We start from the raw sequence: 12,991 nt of genomic DNA on the forward strand, positions 1-12,991 counted from the left end.
TGCTGACGAGAGCTTTTCACCCCCAACAGGACTTATCATTGACTGTTCGAACGATTAATCACGCGACTAATAGTGGTATTTTGCGTAACGTAACACTGCTTGTTTGAGAAACGTAAATAATTGAAAAACGATGGAAAGTTGGTTTTTCACGTGAATATTATATTTAACGTTGTCGCTTGTCCTAAAAACTTTTGGTTAACCTTCCTTTTATAAGCGTCTTGAGATAATATTGGAACGTCGAAAAGAAACGCACAACGAAACGTCAAATCTTAAGAATTTCGAAAATGTTCAAGTGAGCAAGCGGGAGTAAGCTGTGGTTTCTCTACAAGAACGCTTCAAGACCATAGACCCATTAATTAATTATTTATTTTACTATAGTTAGTAGGTCTACGTTTAGAGGCGTAGCAAGGGGAGGTTTAAGGAGCCTACGCACCGGGCGCAATTCCTGGGAGGGCGCAAAATTGAAAAAATTTCAATTAAATTGTAAGTAATAATAAATAAGTAAAAGTAATATTATGTATTTATGTATTTACTTATTTAATTTATGAGTATTATTATGTTATATCTAGGGAACAGATTTAAATATATATTTGTTTATAACTTTATATATATTTATTTATAATATTGAAATTGAAAATAAGATATAATTCACTATAATTTATAAATAATACTTTATAAAAAAATAAAAATGTTTATTCTGAATCATCCAAATGTTCTTCATGGGAGAAACAATTAGAAACAATATATAATTTGAGATTTTTAAAATTTTAAATTACGGCGATTCGATCTTAGTATTGCTTTATGACGGTTAAATGACTTCTCCACATCAACGGAAGTGACAGGTGCATATTTCATACATGTTAATTCTTTTGGACTGTATGCTATTTATAAATTGTTTTTTGGAGTTTTGTTTAATAGTATTTCTCTATTGACTTTACAGCCTTAAGTCTTGAGGTTTTTCCCATTATGTTTTGTAATTTAGAGTTTGTTAAAACTCCAATTTCTCTAGGAACGTGTTCTATTTGCTTAATGACATTATCTACTATTTCTAGGCTCTCGGTTAATGCCATTTTAGAAGTTTCTAATTTGGAAATAGTATCAACTAAAAATCCAAAATTAGCGGAAATAAGTGCTAAATTATTTTGCAAGTTTCTTAAAATTTGTACCTACTTTCTAGATAAGATATTGTACAGACTTAATCATATATTTTTATTAATCGTAAAATACTAAAATAAAAACGGAAATTCTACAATAATATAGATTACATATATTTATTAGTTAAATATTTAATTATTATTTATTTGTAAAATATTTAAAAATATTTAAAATAAAATTAGCAATATTTGGTTGCTACAGCCCAGTTTACGTTCAAGACGGTCATCAAATGCAGGAGCGCCATCGTGTATCGTGTTCAAGAACGACCGTTATCGCCAACGCGCAATCGTTATCATTGCGTATTATCACATTGTAAACGATAATGTTAACAGGCGTACGTCGTGTTTTTATTTGGTTTTCAAACGAATTTATTATGTCGCATAGACTTACAAGTACTTAACGTTAAATTGTCATTTTAAATTCATACATTTATTTACGTACCTGTATTTTATCTTAAACGACTGTGAAATGAATATCGATCTAGAATTCCGGTTTTACCATTGTCCTGTTGTTGAAGTGTGTCTAAACAGCAAAGTGTCGACTAATGTATTCGTCCACTTGGCGAAGAAGACGTTTAACATCTTTAATGGTTTGAATCATTTATTAAATAAACTTGTATAGAAAGTTAATCAAGGTTCTTATTGATAGAACACCATCATTACAGACTGCCTCTGAAAGTGGTATCGATATCGTGACAGAATGACACCTGAAAATGAGGTTATCATATTTGCATTTATGTACTTTCTTCGTTGAAATATAATATAATGTAATATTAATGTATCACAATAATGTATTTTTTATATTTCAATATCAATCTCAAGCTATTTTGTATAATTAATTAAGTTTGTTTGATGTGGATCAGTTCACTAGATCTAAATTTAAAATTTATAAATTTCAGGAGGACTTAAATGCGTTGCCCGATGAACGGAGTACAATTAACGAATTCGATTTTATAGCAACAGTTCACTAAAATGTAAGAGTTATTTGGAAAATCCATATAAATGTAAAATAGAAATATAAAGTGAAACGTTTATTAAATCTATTTGTTACGTTGTCTATAAAGCATTATTAACAGAAACTGAGGTGATTACATTGTTCTAATTTATAATCATAAAAGTAGTCATTATTCTTAATATACTCATTAAGTAGGTTTGCCTGAATAGGCCTAATGGAATGAAAAGTTATAAATTTAATTTATAATATCAATAGTTACATAAGTACTACAGTATCTTCATTTATTTATTACCGAGATTATTCTTTAACTTAAAAGTGTAAAATGTTTAATATATTGACCAAGCACCTAATATTTTCATATTCCAGTTATCCTATGTTTAGAATATTTAAACAGGAGTAGACAACTTGTGGCTCTTATCATTGTCAGATACGTTTCAGGTTTTATTTATAAAATTTAAATTTCTTATTATATTGTTATTATTATAAATCCGCAAACCTATTCATATTGAACAGCCCTAGTCTCTAATATACAATTTTTCATGTTTCATAAATTTATAAGAGATTGTAATTTGGTGTGCTCTTTAATGATATACTTCAAATTAAAATTCATATATTTTCTTGGTTTTTAATTTATATTTTATTGATAAAAAACAATGCAATTTTATTACATTTTGATTATAATCAACAGTCAAAGAACAAATACATGTATGTACCTAACTAGAGAAATTAAAAAATAAATATTGATTTATTAATTGTTACATTAACATTGGTGATAAATCAATCAATGAATATATCATAGTCTAGGTAATAATTGTATTTTTCGTTTGTACTCAAATAACAATTTTTGACTGGAAACTTTTTTTTTATCCCAATAATTATTTTTTGGTTAAAAAAAAATAACTGATTTTACTGGCATTACAAAATAGGTTCTATACACTACAATTATAAAGTATCATATTTTTGGATGTTTTGCAGAATTATGAACAAACTATCTGCGTATATAATGTATTAAGTTTTTCTTAACATAAGAAAAATGAGTTGTGGAATTGTACCTTTTTCATTTAATGGTAAAGCTAATGATACCTTATGCAACATTATCCAGGTAAATTTTAAAAACATTTTCATTATAAGAATAGTAAAATGTTCAATTGGAAATAATACATTATATATAATTTAACCCATATGATTTTTACAGAATTTTTCCTAGATCAAAAAGGAAAATTCAAAACTTCATTGCCGTTATCACTTCTAAGAAGAACCATTCTATGAACCCTATAGTGCTAGAGAAAATGTATTATATGTAATTATAAAGGCTTTTGTAAATTTATTTTAATAATAATATTTTATTAAAATTGAAAAAAAAATATTGTTAATTTTTTTAAATAATGATATTAAAAACTTAATTTTTATAACCAATGCAATGTAATACGACAATATTATTTGTTGACAAAGCTGTATCTAAACTGTGGTTCTCAATACAAACGTTTTTGCTTGCTCAATGTATGATTGAGATAAAAATTAATAATAATATTAAAATGATTGAATAAAAATAAATATTATTACATACATTTATAAATTGTCTTATTTTTGTAATGATTTCTGCCTGGATCAATGGCAAAACCAGTACATATAGGAATAGGTTAAGCTTCTTTATGATTATGTTAATTTGTTATTTATATAGATGACAGTATGTATCTCATTAATTCTGTGAATTGCAGGTTTTAACTAGACAGTGGACATTTAGATTTCTAGATCACAAAATAAATGTGTGTTTTAGTTTTGTTAACCACTGTAGACTTATTCTGTAAACGTATTACTTTTTTGGTGAATATACAGTTTTTGTTAGGACTAGAGTAGCTTAAGGATTATAGTTCTATGATTATATTAAATAACTTTTACTTATTACTGTGTTTATTCTTAATTATTTTTCTACTGAGTTTATAGAGTTGTAAAAATAAATTATATTTTAACATTTAGTATATTCATGACTCATGAAACATAACACAATTACACAAAATGTCATTTGAAAACTATTCAGTAGCTGAAGTATTTCATTTTTAACAATTTAATTAATTTAATAAACTTTATTTTTGGGGATATTTTACTTTTGCTGATCAATCCTAGCTGTGTGCCTTATTATAGGTATGCCAGTAAAAAATCTGTAGCTACTATACTGTACTATTGCTTATCAAATTCTATAAATAATAATGCCTGAATGAATGCATTTTTCTACTTTGGTTTCTTCTTACTTTTTATTCATATTTTATTTTAGACAGGTTATGGGTTAATCATTAACCTTCTTTAAAAACCCAGTGACCATTTGTCCAAATTTTTGGCATTTGCTTTATTTTTTATGGGTGTTAAAAAAATATATGTCAGGTAGAAACTTGATACCACATAGAATTCAACCATTGATGTTTTATTATTCTTATTTCCTTATTTTTTAATTACTGAAAAAAAATGATATTTATGGTGTTTTTTAATTTCTAGTCGTTTCATTTAGTTTTTAATAACTTTTAAAAAAATGTGTTCTGTATCAATGTATTTTAAATTTCTTGAAAAACATTATTCATTTTCTATCATATGTTTTTATTCTACTTTTTATACTTATATTTGTTAAGAAAAAATATATATTTATATTTAATAAGAAATAATTAAAATATGCAATTATGTACATTATTACTAACAGTGACGGTGATAGAGTTTGCGAGGCCCTGGGCAAAATAAATGTTGGGTCTTATAATTTATATTAATAAAATATTTTAAGTTCAGTTAAATCAGAACCGCGGGGCCTTAATTATAATTTAAGGCGCGGGGCCTTAGGCAACTGCCCCTATTGCCCACCCCCTCGCGCCGTCCCTGATTACTAATAATGTATATAATTGCATATTTTAACATTTTTTTAATGTACGTTTTAATGAAACGTTGATTATTTATAACTGATTTTATCCTATTTATAACTAATAAATTTAAATGTTTCATTTTAATTTTCAGTTATTGTAACTTTAATTTTAATACAGATTGGTAATTTAAAACAATACACATAATACATGTTTGATATTAAATATTATTTTTACTTATTAAATTTATTATAATGAAGAAGATAAGTGTCATTAAAATAAGTTTGATAGAATAGTTATTCAATTGTTAAATCGTTTTTTAATTGATGGAAATTGAGGAACCTAGTTTTATATAAAACAGACAATAATTGTTTTATAATGAGATTGATAATAAAAAAATAAAACACTGTTAATCTTCATGCTATAACATTTAACTAGAATGTTATATCAAAGATTCCAATGTTTGTGTTGTATAGTATGTTACAATAAATGTATTACGAATGTATATGTTCCATCTTTAGAACATCTGGAGCTATTTCCACTAAATCTAGTACACAGAAATACTGTGTAGTTAAGATTTTCTGTTAATTACTTGAATGCGCCTTATATCTGTCATAAGTACACGTGCTTCTTTTACGAGAAACAAAAAATAATTTCCCTTACCTTCGTTCCGAATTCGTTTTTCTCTGGGTTTTATTGTTGTGAGACTTTATTTATAGAGTATAATACACAATACACTACTTATACGATCATCTGGATTAGGCAAAATTCGTGGTTTGGTTGCACAACTGTAAAATGTCAACATTACAACTCTGTAATATCTACTTAAGCTCCGGAAACGGGCTAACTGTGCAGGTCAAAGGGCGCAAGCAAAAGTCTTAATTTTAAATTAATCTTTTTACGGAAAATAAATTCTTAAATATATATTTTAACAATTGTAATCACTATAATTTATTATAAATGTCTATTTTAATTATATTTGCTTATAAAATTAATAATAAGTGAAGACTTCTTAAGACATATTATATAGTTATATTTATATTAAAAATGATAACATGTTAAAACATAACAACACAAAAAAAACTACTGAACAATTTATTGAACTTTGTTTAATCATAGTATATCAAAAACAACAAAATAAACAAATTTAACAAGTAGATAGATACTATAGTAGTAGATCCAACCAAACAAAAATTATCAATATTTCAGTTCATGCATTTTAAAACTAAATAAAATAAATAGGTAATACCTTACATAGTTTCTAAAAATATACATAAGTATTTAGAATATTTATATGCTTTAATTGTAAATAATATGAATCTTATAATAACTATGTAGGTACTAATATATATATAATTATAATTTCAAACATATAAATATGTAGGTGTCAACATCATATGCTGAAATGCGCACTTTTACCCCAAATCGAATACGCCATCTTACCCAAATATAATTTTCATTGTTGAAAAAATTGTATAAAAATAAGTATTCGTGTTATCAGAACATAATACATGATAAATAATAGCCAATATAGTGTAGAAATGGTAAAAAAAAAAATATTCCTATATAAATAACTCTTCCAGTGAATAACTAATTTTATTCTATCTAAATATTACATCAAAAAGTAAAGAATTATAACTTATCTCATTTCGAGCTGTTGTTCAAGTAAATCTCATTTTTTGTTTTTTTTTTTTGTGTTACTGATAAACATAGCGGTATTACAGATATCTATATTGTATTAGATGACGAACTTCCGATACCACTTGAAGCACGCATTGATTATGTTATCATTTATTCGCCATGTTTTGGGTTGGCAAAATATTGTATCAACACTATTCCCCACACATCACAATATTAATTATACACTATTTAGTAAATAATATTTATTAAATATGCCTGTTTCTTGTGTTGCATACGGTTGTTCAAATCGCTTTAAAAGTAATTCCTCAATTCACTTTTTTCGTTATGTATTAAGTATAGATAATATGATTTAAAAACACCTCAACATTTACATTTTTAATTGCAACGTACCTATATTCTGTACATTCTCTGTATCTGTATATTCTCAATTAGTTGAAACATTCCAGCCTCCGATCCCGAAAACGACACAATTATTGAAATTTAATAATTTCTATCAGCTTCGCTACCTATGTCGCTACCTGCAAAACCCATCTTTCCTGGTGAAATTCAGTATATAATTAAAAAATTACCTCCCGGCAAGGCACCTGGAAATGACCTCATTGCAAACAAAATTCAGAAAAATTTGTCTCTCAAAACTTTATCATTGCTCACCTACATATATAATTCTATGCTAAGATTTTCCCACTTCTCTAAAATCTGGAAATTTGCAATCATTATACTTGTACACTAACCTACACAAACCAAATAAACCTAAACACTTATCTTCGTCATACCGTTCCATAAGTTTACTTCCAGTCCTTGGTAAACTTTTCGAAAAGGCTCTCCTGAAAAGAATACGTCCCATCCTTCAAAACAACCATATCATACCGAATAATCAGTTTGGTTTTCGAAACAGGCACTCAACAATCCATCAAGTTCATCGTCTTACTGATGAAATCTTAACTGCTCTCGAAAATAAAGAATACTGTTCCAGACTTTTTTTTAGATATTGCTTAAGCATTCGATAAAGTCTGGCACGATGGCTTACTATACAAATTAAAACTTTTAATGCCAGCTCCCTACTATCTTATTATCAAATCTTACCTACAAAATTTTTCGTTTGTCGTACGACAGAGGAATGATATTTTATCTACTCACTCATTATATGCTAGAGTTCCACAGAGTAGTGATCTATTCCCTGATCTATATAATGTATTCACAGCAGACATCCCTCAATTTAGTAACACCCTTCTAGCAACATACGCTTATGACATAGCTATTCTTTTCTCCAGTCCAAATCCTATCTTAGCTTCAACTGAACTCCAGAATCACGCTAATAAAATTGAAGAATGGGCCAAAAAATGGAAAATAAAAATTAATACGGAAAAGTCTGTACAAGTTACTTTCATGTTAAAACAATCTCCCTGTGAGTGCCCTCAATTAATTATGAACAACGCCCCCATCCCTGTCCAAACCAAAATCAAGTACTTAGGCATAACACTTGATAAAAGACTAACTTGGGACCCAATCAAAAAGAAAAAAGAAAATCATCGAACAACAGACTTCACCTCCTCCGACCACTCTTAAATTCCAAAATAACACTCAAAAAAAAAACTTATTATATATAAGTCAATCATAAAACTAGTCTGGTCTTATGGAATAGCAATCTGGGGTTCGGAAAATCCCTCGAACATCAGGCTAATTCAGGTTTTTCAATCAATTGCGCTAAGGTTAGTAACCAGACTTGGAAAACAAACCCTACTACAGTATATCAGTACATAACATTTATTTTATATATTTTAATTAATATATATAATAGTTAAAACTAAATATAGTAAGTATAGTGATTTGGTTTTCGTAATGAAAAATGTTTAATTTAATAATTTAGTGTGTTCAACTATTTTATATAGTGTAAAGTAATATTGTTTTGTCAACCGAAAACATGGCGGACGTATGATAACCTTGCGTCCCTGGGCTTCACTTCTCTCAATGGAAAACATCGGTAGTTCGTTATCTAGTATAATATAGATATCTGTGGCTGGTATATTGATAAACACTAAACAGTATGTCCATAATTAAAAATCTTAATAATTTATTGATAATAGTTTATCTTACCCCAGGTTACTCTACCTATAAAACTGATCTTGAAACCGACCAGTTAACAGTGTTATAACATTTTAATGTCCGATCAATAGTCGTAACGAAAACCGCAGGCGGACGGTTGGGGATTAGTTGGAAGCGTAGGGTACCAACCAGGGTTTCGCGGCCGCGTGGCGAATACATTGGCTCTACTACGAGAACTATTCGAAGGAAGTATCGGATGGATTCTGGAGCGACACATGGGATGCAGTAGGAAATTGAACCGTCCGCGGCTATGCCGTATGTTAGTTTGGATACGAAACAAAATACATCCCACACGTACGTGAATTCCTACACGAATTCGAACTACGACAAGTATGAATTTCCTTCTTGAACTTCGTCGCCATTTTGGACTGACAACTAGGTGTAATGGACGTTTATTGGTTTCCGCGTTACATCGGATCAAGTCTGATGTCTAATCGAATGTGTACACATATTTATGCATAATTATGGTGTACAGGTATGTGAAATAATAATAATAATACATCAGTAGGTATCTGTTTGTGCAGCTGTTGACTGCTTGTACTGTTCGGAAACGCGATGCGTTTGAATTTATTGCTACGCAGGAAATTTCATAATAGTATTTATTTAATTTTTTTTATCGAAACTTACGTGTCTGTAACTAATGATAATACCAACGACGAGATGTATACGCTTTCGTAAAAGGCTGGGTTCACACGAAGAGCGTTTAAACGCAGTGGTAACTATTGAAGTGTTTAATTGCGATGCAGGCTCTAGATGGTTGATCTCTTTTAAGTACAATTTTTGGTTACGTGTTTGCTCCCCAACACTTTTTTTTTGCGAACACCAAAATTGATATCATAGATTTCAATAATTGGAACTTGTAATAAGTCTGGATTTCAAAATAGGATGAACCTAATATTTTCTTTTTCTCTGCCAAAAACGCTGCCTTTTTCTACATACTCATAAAATCCATAAACATAGAGCTTTTGTAACAACGTTCGTATTCGATGGAATACAAAATTCGATTAACTAGTATGTAAACGCGCGCTTAACACGTAAATTCATATGAACAATGACTAAAAAGTGTGAGTTTAACGCTCTTCGATTTTTTTTTAGATATTCTACCGTTGATCATCCGTACTTTGCACACAACCCAATACTAGCGGGAGGTTTTGCGGAATACGGATCACATTTTTTCACAGAGCCCTAGATTTTATTTTCCAAAAAAAATTTGACCGAACGCCCTAATATTCGTGTGACATGTTTTTATATTTTATACAGTGCTCGACTTGAGAGGGACGCAGGGGGACAGAGTACCCCAACTAATTTTCAGAAATTTTAGTGTCCCCCTACTATTATTACGCTATAATTATAACGCTCAGCCAGTTTTGGGGACGTTCTTTTTTTTAAAGTAAATAGATTCCCCCTTCTTTAATTTTGCCAAGTCGAGCACTGATTATACATAACTTCTGTAAAAATATTATTCCTTAGCACAGATACTATATTTTATCATCAAAGCCTCAACTCTATATTATAATATATAAATAAACAAATAGTTTATGTATAGAAATAAATACATAAAAGCTTGGCCTATTTATTGTGAAGTATGACTGGTTTTTAATTAAAAATTCATCATCAGTTATATACAAAATTAATAAAACTGCGACTAAATATGAAAAAATATAGTTAAAGAATATTTTTCATTGCCATTCATTGTTCACTCATACTCGTTTACTGAGAAAAAATAATTGTTTTACATAGAGATAATTTATTTTAATAGGAGAAATTATTTAAAATGATTTCTTATTAGACATAGATATATCAAGAAATATAAATAATTTGGTTATTATTATTTATAATTATCTAGAATGTATATAAGATGTTATTTTTAAAGTAGGTTTGTAAATTTAAAATGTTTTTATCATTAATATTAGTTATTATCAAGATTTCCACACTTTATGATATGATCTCAATTCTTCATTATTGTCGATATTGGATGGAATCCCGAATTTCCCACGGATAACTTGTTTTTATGTTTCTATCAACAACTAAATTTTATCTGTGATACTTAAAGTTTTTTTTTATTACGTGATGGTTTCGTCATACAAAAAATGTAATACGAATTAAGAAACTAATGACGACGAATAGATATTTATTATATAATATCCAGATCGGTAATTTTTAAATAACAATAGTTTTGTTGTAGAAAAATAACAAGAAATTAGTTCGTTAAATAGAAACGTTTTTAAATAAAAATGTCATGGTCTCATAAAATAATTCATTAGGTATGTAAAGTGTTTTGTCAAAATAGACGTTTGAGGAGTAAAGGGTTCTCTTTATATTTAAAACACGTTTTAATAATACAATTTCATATTACATTTTAATTTGGAATACTATTTAGTCGTTTCTCAATATCTAATTCGTTGGACACATATCTGACTCAGTTATGAAATTGGAACAAATTTTAATTTTTATTATCTGGTTTTATTAGATTCGGCTAGATTCTTACTACAGTACTTGTATTACGCACCATAAAACCTTAGCAACATAAATTGTGTTATCGACGCTTTCAACCAAAAGGTTTTTATTTGTTATTTATCGACTAGCGATCGAGAAAGATAACATTTATGTTAATATTTATTGACGTCTATAAAAAGTGTTTTTTGTAAAACAGTAAAATAATTGACATTGCGAGTGTAAGAGACTATCAGTGAACATTAATATCGAATCAAATAGCATTATGGACAAGACAAGTGCAGTTGTTGAAGGTATTGAGTCTATTGGAAGAGGATTTGTGTCAAAATACTTTGACGCATTGGCGAGCAAGCCAAATTCGACGGCGTTGCGTCGATTCTTCAACGAAAGTTCAACTTACGTATTCACACAACACGGACGACCCGATCACAAGATGCACGGCCTGTATCTCATCGGATGGTTCGTGAAACGAATGGAATACAGCGAATGTACGGTAACGGTGCGCTCGGTGAACACCGCGGCAAGAGCACATCCGACCGAGTTCACAGTTTCGTCAATCTGCGAACTATTACGCCCCGAGAATGATTTCCCGTTGAATTTCGTTCAGACGTTTGTCATCAAACGCGTCCCGTGGACACAAACAGATTATCAGATCGTCGAGACGCAGTCCAAGTTCGAAGATGAAATCGAGGACGATTTTCTTCCGAAAGCCGTTTCTTTACCAATTTTACCGTGTACGAATGTAGTGCCGAAAAAAGTAAAGGCTACCAATTATATTTTTTGGTTGTCCCCTGCCGACAAAGGTACTGCGGTCGATGATGGAATTTTAGAATCGAGTTCAAAACGAACAGACATGTCCAATAAAACCATTGACTTGGAGGTGGTTGTCCATAATGAAATTGCAGGAACGTCTCAGACTGTATCCACGTCAGTGGATCGCGATGAAAATTTGAAAACGATGTGTTCGATTTCTTCAGGATCACAAACTGTGCAAAAATCAACCAATAAGAAACCAATCACAGTCGACTGCAAATTAAGTAATAAACACGATCGTGGTAGAGCCATGGTTTCGAAGAAGGTCGCTGAAAATCCAATGACAGATAAGCAATTCACAGTGAAGAATGCACCAAATGGTAAGACTTCGTCTAACTTTATTGAACATTTACAAGTATAATTTCTATGACAAATTATAAGAATGAACGAAACGTAATGATTGAGCAATATAACGGGATAGGTGGAAATCGGGGGGGGGCTTGGGGAGGCTTAGCCCCCCCATATATTTTAATAGCCCCCTAAAAATCGAAACTCTTTTTAGAAATGTTATTCATTTTTTTTATTATTATCTGTTCGTTTTTTGAAAATCGTAAAATAAGAAATAATAAAAATCTATTTACAATAGCATTAACAATACCAATTAGTTCGGCTATTTGCGAAAGAAGTTTCAGTGCAATGAAAAAATAAAAACTTGGCTAAGGACATCGTTGGTTCAACGATCTTTCAATACAATATATTGAAAAAGATATATCGAAAAATATAAAAATCGATGATATTTTGAATATCTTTCCTGATACAAATAGATATTTGTCATTGAAATAAAATATTAATTATTTTTAAATATACGTTATTTAGTGTTTTTTTAATACAATTTAAACGTATCTATATTTTTAATAGTAATAAGTTTTACTTGTGCATGGGAAAGGGGTGTGGGGGTGAAGCCCTTGTGGGTTATTTTACATTGATTTATTATAGCCCCCCCAAAAATTCAATCAAATGACCGCCTATGTATAACGGAGGGTGAATCATATTGTTGTATTGGTTTTTTAAACTTGAAACCAATATACATT

General features: G+C 29.4%; 1 long non-coding RNA gene across 1 annotated transcript; it reads left to right on the forward strand.

The window, feature by feature from the left end:
• Positions 1-1,481: 1,481 nt before the first annotated feature.
• On the forward strand, positions 1,482-3,466 carry LOC112686767. Its single transcript, XR_003148916.1, has 5 exons — positions 1,482-1,744; positions 1,804-1,872; positions 2,054-2,128; positions 3,085-3,211; positions 3,305-3,466. It is a non-coding gene; the product is annotated as an uncharacterized LOC112686767 (long non-coding RNA).
• The last annotated feature ends 9,525 nt before the right edge of the window (positions 3,467-12,991 follow it).

This window comes from Sipha flava, unplaced genomic scaffold, assembly GCF_003268045.1.
Source record: "Sipha flava isolate LNK unplaced genomic scaffold, YSA_version1 324_pilon_pilon, whole genome shotgun sequence".
Classification (NCBI taxonomy): domain Eukaryota; kingdom Metazoa; phylum Arthropoda; class Insecta; order Hemiptera; family Aphididae; genus Sipha; species Sipha flava.